We start from the raw sequence: 6000 nt of genomic DNA on the forward strand, positions 1-6000 counted from the left end.
TTCTATAATTGTATTTTTTTTTCTTAAGTTCTTTAATAGTAGATAATTCATGATTCTTTTTATTCATGTTGTAATCAATAAATAATAGTATTTAATATAGAATATTTTTAATACTTTAGGTATATATTTTATTTAAGTAGTTATAATTTTTTTATATTTTTAATATAAATCAAGTCAGTTCAATTATTCAAATTCTTGGTTAAAGCGGTTCTCATGCAAGTTTTTTTAATAAGTATGACTTATTGTCCCTCCAATAATCAATGAATATTAAAGATTTCTTTTAGAAGAGTGCATAGAAGCTATTATGGACCTCCCTATATTAATGAATTATTTGCAATATATGTACCTTTCATTGAGTAATAATCACTAATGTATATAAAACTATTTTGAAATAGAATAAAAATTTCAAGCCGAACCCAACCTACACTTTTCTAGCTATTTACCTGACTTGACTGATCATGTAATCATCTTGTGAACATATTTGGTCAAATAAAGCTGAAAATAGCATATTTAACTTACTAAAAATTATTAAGTGCAAATAGAACATATAGTACTTGATATATATCATAATTTCTAAAATTTATTCGATATATATTTCTAAAATTTCAAATATTATCGTTATAAAAAATCAAAACCAGTTTGCAAAGATACTAATTTGTCACAAAAATAAATCATAAATAATTGGCAATGAAAACTATTAGTTATATAATGATGTATAGATGGTAAAATTTATTTTATTAACAAATGTCAATATTCTACAACAAAACTGCATATACTACCAATTACTAAAAAATATTGTCCTTTAGAATATACCGTTGCAATATCAAAAATTTTAGCAACATCAGTAAATCATCTTTACAACATTATACACCTTTTACAATAATTTTTTTAAAAATATTACGATAAAATATAATTTTTTGTAGTAGTTATAAGATACCGTCGCTATATAATAACTTTTAATAATACTCCGGAGAACCTTTGCAATATTATATATCATTTGTGATATTTCTTAAAAACATTGAACCTTTACGGTAATAGATTTTGTTGAGTATTCCTAAAATTTCATCATTAATTATAGACTTTACTTGTTGTAATGTATTTCATCTTCTTTGCATCATCGAAAATTTTCTTTGCACCACCACCCGATAAGCCGAGACCTGGAAGTAACCTGTTCTTTATAGGCACTAAATTCGATTATGTAGATGATGTTGGGGAGAGAGCTTTTTTTTGGAACATCCCTTCCAGATTGATGTGGGAAAGATAGTCTTGTGGAGCACTCTTATGATGGCCTCGTTTTGTTACCTATTTTTCATTTATTTGCAATGAAATGGTTGACTTTTCCACCATTTCTCCAAAAGAAAAAAAAAGGTAATGTTTTTTAAAAAATTTAAAGACATAAACCTTTTGCAGAGATAATTAGATTTCTTGGACTAATTATAAAGTTCTTTCCAAGATCTAAAATTGATATCTCATAAATCTCAACAAAATTCAACTTTTGAATCAGAAAAGTGGTCAAAAGTTGCATCTGCAATTTATGACAATTTTCTACTTGTTCATTTTGATTGAAAGACAAGTAAATTGGATTCATGCTGTTGCATATATATGACATAGACATAAAATTTTACTAAAAAACAAGCAACTGCATGATAGATTAATCCCAATATTTAAATATAATTATAATGGTGTACATGCATTAATGCACACTTGAGATATGACAAAAGAGCCATGCAATTAATAGAAACATGTGTGCGGAAATTAGATTCAAATGTCTGAATTATAAACCACAAATATGAAATTAATAGATACTATAGGAGATTTCGCATTAATGAATTCTGGATGTGGTTTCCAACTCAGATCTAAATGTTCAAGTGATAAATGCTCTAGTCCCATCAACCACAAGACATGATCATATCTCAAGACGTGAGGGGGTGGGTTCAGCATCAGGCAAGTAATTCACATTTCGCTCGCCCATAGCAAGATTTCATTAGTCTCGTTCCATAGCTACTGCTATGACACAAAGTATTATGAAACTTCATCTATAGCAGCTGAGCCTCAAACCTGAGGCAATATATACATATCTTTTTTTGCCCTTTTTTAAGTATATAACTGACTATAAGACGATTATAAGCAAGAGGCTTGCACCAGTTAAAAGGGAATTGAAGGTGCATTTATATTAAATATTCTGCACAAGCATAAGATGTGCAGAATATTAGCAATAAATTGGTCATGGCTCTGCATTTTTAGACCATTAAAACAGTTTTCAATGATTTACTTCAATGCTGCATCTATGTCTCTATGATAAAATGATTAACAGAATATATACTATCTGTTGTACAACGTTACAAAGTCTAAATAAGAGCATTTTTAAACGTAAAACCTAGTTAATGACAACAACATGAACCATATTTGCATATATGAAGATTTTATAAGAAACAAGATAATTTAAAACCATAATCATTGTGAATTATGAGCGATGCGGTCACCCATAGAGGAGGGTATTGATTATTGAGTCTTGAGATGGGCTTGTGGTAGCCCGTGTGCCATATACTCACCTCAAAGTTATATATATCAATCTCAACCTACTTAAATTGAAGGAGCAATGCTTTGAAAATAAATTTTTATAGTGAAAAATCAGCGAGCATTTCCATTATAACGGCTTGAGGTACTTCCATGCAAAGTTGCAAATTAACGCTTGTAGAAGGCCTCAACTCGAGCTGCTGTCGCATGCAACCATGCTTTCCTTCGTTCGAACAGTATAACACGGAAAAGAGCTCAGCAGAACTAGTCCATTAATTACGCGTGGCCTTTTTGTTCCTTAAATTCCATGGAGAGCTACAGTCACCGAGAAGGGAAGGCATTTGTGTTTTTACTGTAAACTATTATAGAATGGGGACTGTGGTGCGGTACGTTGCGTAATTCCTTGTGCGTTTGCATGCAGATGTTCTCCTGTAACGCATTATGTTCGTGTCCCCTCTCCTGTCAGCAGTTTCTAGTTGAGAGAATTGGAACACGGCTCCTCTTCTCGAGGAAAATAAATGTGAAGGTGGGAAGGATCAGATGATGCTCAAAAGGTAGGTCAAGGGGGAATTCCGTGGGACCCAGGCTCCATTGTTTCGGTCAGCAAAAAAAGATAACCTTTGGTAGAGTGAGCCAGCCATTGGCCATTTATTGGACGTCTTCCCAACCTCCCACTCATCAACATTCGCAATTCCTAGATGCATATATCTGCTTCGCTGCTAAACCAAAACTTTGAGCTGTGCATGTATTCTTTTATGTATCCACACTTTTTTTTTTTTAACAAATAATTCATACATATCTAATACGAATACTTCAAAAAAAATTAAAATACAGCATATCTCGAAGCACACTAGATAGCTCACTCTTTTCAATCCAAAAAGTATCTCCGAAGTAGTTCATATGCGAGCATCCACACCTTTCAGCAATCTTCAATCTTATTTACCGGCACTCTCTCTCTCCATCTCCCATTCTTTCCTTTTTCTTTTTCTGTCAGCTGAGTCTACTTTTCTCATCTTATACTATAACGTGGCATTTAAATTATCAAAGAAAGAAAACACAAGATGGAAAAAGAAGAGGTGATAGACATGTCTCACGAAGAGATACATTAGGAAAGTTGGCATTATATGGATACGTATCATTTCACATACATTACAAGCAACCTTTTCTAGTTGGAAGGTTCTGCACAAACTGATGTCTTAAAAGATCATCAAACTAGCACGGGACACAGGCAAGGTATTTCCTCGTGATTAAAATTAAAGCTTTTAGAAGTCTCGCATAATTACCACATGTGAGAAGGCAGCGCAATGAAAACTAGGATCAGAGAGGGTTCAAATTAATTAATGTCGTAGTCATTGGATATAAAAAATCTACGTATCCAACATACAATCTGAGCTCCCTGGAATTAATTAATGTCGTGATAACTGCAGTGGTGGGTGATTCAGAGGGGGGGGCTGGCGTGGGAATGGGATCATTATCCATTGTGGAACGACATGGATACGTGCTCTTGAAGGTAAAAGTCCAGACCGGGAGATATATATATATGTTATGATTCCTCCATGCATATGATGCAACTTTGGTGTGAGGTTCCTTTCCCACTGCTGGCTTCCCAGATGTCCCCTTAGCCCTCCACTGTTCTCCCTTTGAAAAGGATGGAAATCTCACTTGGAATGTTGCCGGTAAAGACAAAAAGCTTTGAATTATAGCAATGGCAGCCGTGGAAAAGGCCGCTCAGAGACAGAGAGAGAGAGGGATGGCGTTTGGGGAAGGGGAATGTGAGATGATTTAAGACATGATGGGGAAAGGTCACATCACCTACGATTCTCACCGTACTGCCCTCTGCCCGTGCTGTTGCTAACGTTAGCTTTTGGCCTGACACGTTCTATTTCCACACATCTATCTTAATTACTTGCCCACCAGAACTTGGTTAGTGCAACGGTTTGTATATGTGCACCATAATTTAAAGCACCAGCTATAGGAACCCTCGCTGCAACGAACAAGAGGCATAGGTGCAAGAAAAGAGGGGGAATGGGTTTCTGCAAACCACACTACCCACTACATTGTTGGTGCAACCATAGAAAAAGAGAGGGATATAGTGGAGGGTACTTGACATGTTACAGAGAAGAGAAAGAAGAGCAAAAATAAATAATGTAACAATGTCATAAATTGGCAGATTGAATGAGAGGAGAGAGAATTGATCAACTCTTCTGGCTTTTCAGTTTTTTTTTATTAATTCTGAAGCTTGTATGGATAGCAGACATTTGAGCTGTTTGAAAGGGAAAGCTACAGATGAAAAAGGGTCTCCTAGCTACAATGGCGAATGGATCCCAAGAAGAAAGGATGAAGTAACTGATTCTCATTATCTATAAAAAAAATTATCTTCTTTTGTCTTTTTGACTCTCCCCTATAATATGGCGTGTCCTTGAGATTTTTTTCTTAGTTGATTATGTTTGATATACACATACATATATGCATATGTATAGGAATAGGTTTATGTATATATAACCTCTCTTTCTTTCTGATAAAAAAAAAAATAAGATCTTTGTTAAAGAGAATTTGTTTCATCATTTGACCAATATTAACAATAAAATTTGGTCAATCTTCCATTCAAGTTTGAAAATCTTCTACGAGTAGTGCATGCTTTGCCAATTGTTGTTCTACTTCATTACCTGATCTTCTAGCATGATAAATATGATTAAATTCTTGAAGCTTTTGCATCTTCAATATAATGTTATGATATACCAACTCATTCCAAAATGCAAACCTTCTTGGTCATAAATGCTTCGCTATGTTTGTTATTCACACTCATGTTCATACACAACACAATTAATTCTATCAGACTCTCATTGTTATTTTGAGTCCTTCCTCTTTTTCTTCATGAAATTTGAAGTCCTAGCTTCCTTGGTGAGAGGGATTATTTTTAACTTAAAGCAAGACTTAATTCAAGTTTCCAAACTCTTACTCATGGGCATAATTAAATACCGCTAAATAGTATCAATTGAATAAATATGTTTCTGCATATGTTAAAAATGCTACCCTGGACCTTGGTTAATTATATTTAGTCTAAAGCCCAATAGGTTTAACATATTTAAAATCATGAATGGACCATTTTAAACATTTAAAAAACATCAACCGATGACTAGAAAATTATGCTCATCTTGTTTCGAAAGGAGTTACAATAGCGTTTTGGTCAAGAAGATTCTTAATTGATCATGATATGTAATTCTCTAATGTGATTATACATACATATATAAGTATATGTATATATAAGTAACTGGGTTCACATTTAGCTTGCTTTGGATTACCTACCTTGTGGTCACAAAAGATCAGTGAGTCATCAAAGTATGGACCTTTAATTCAATCCGCACTGTGGAACGGTCAACCATTCACAATATTGACCCACTGTTAATGCAAGTACTTTAGGATCCTCATATCTTCGAAAATCGTGTGAAACCATTGTCCAAAAGTCCATCTCGATGGGGCCAA

The sequence above is a fragment of the Phoenix dactylifera genome, chromosome 8 (assembly GCF_051530095.1).
Source record: "Phoenix dactylifera cultivar Ajwa chromosome 8, Ajwa_hap1_PhDact_Kaust_v1.1, whole genome shotgun sequence".
Classification (NCBI taxonomy): domain Eukaryota; kingdom Viridiplantae; phylum Streptophyta; class Magnoliopsida; order Arecales; family Arecaceae; genus Phoenix; species Phoenix dactylifera.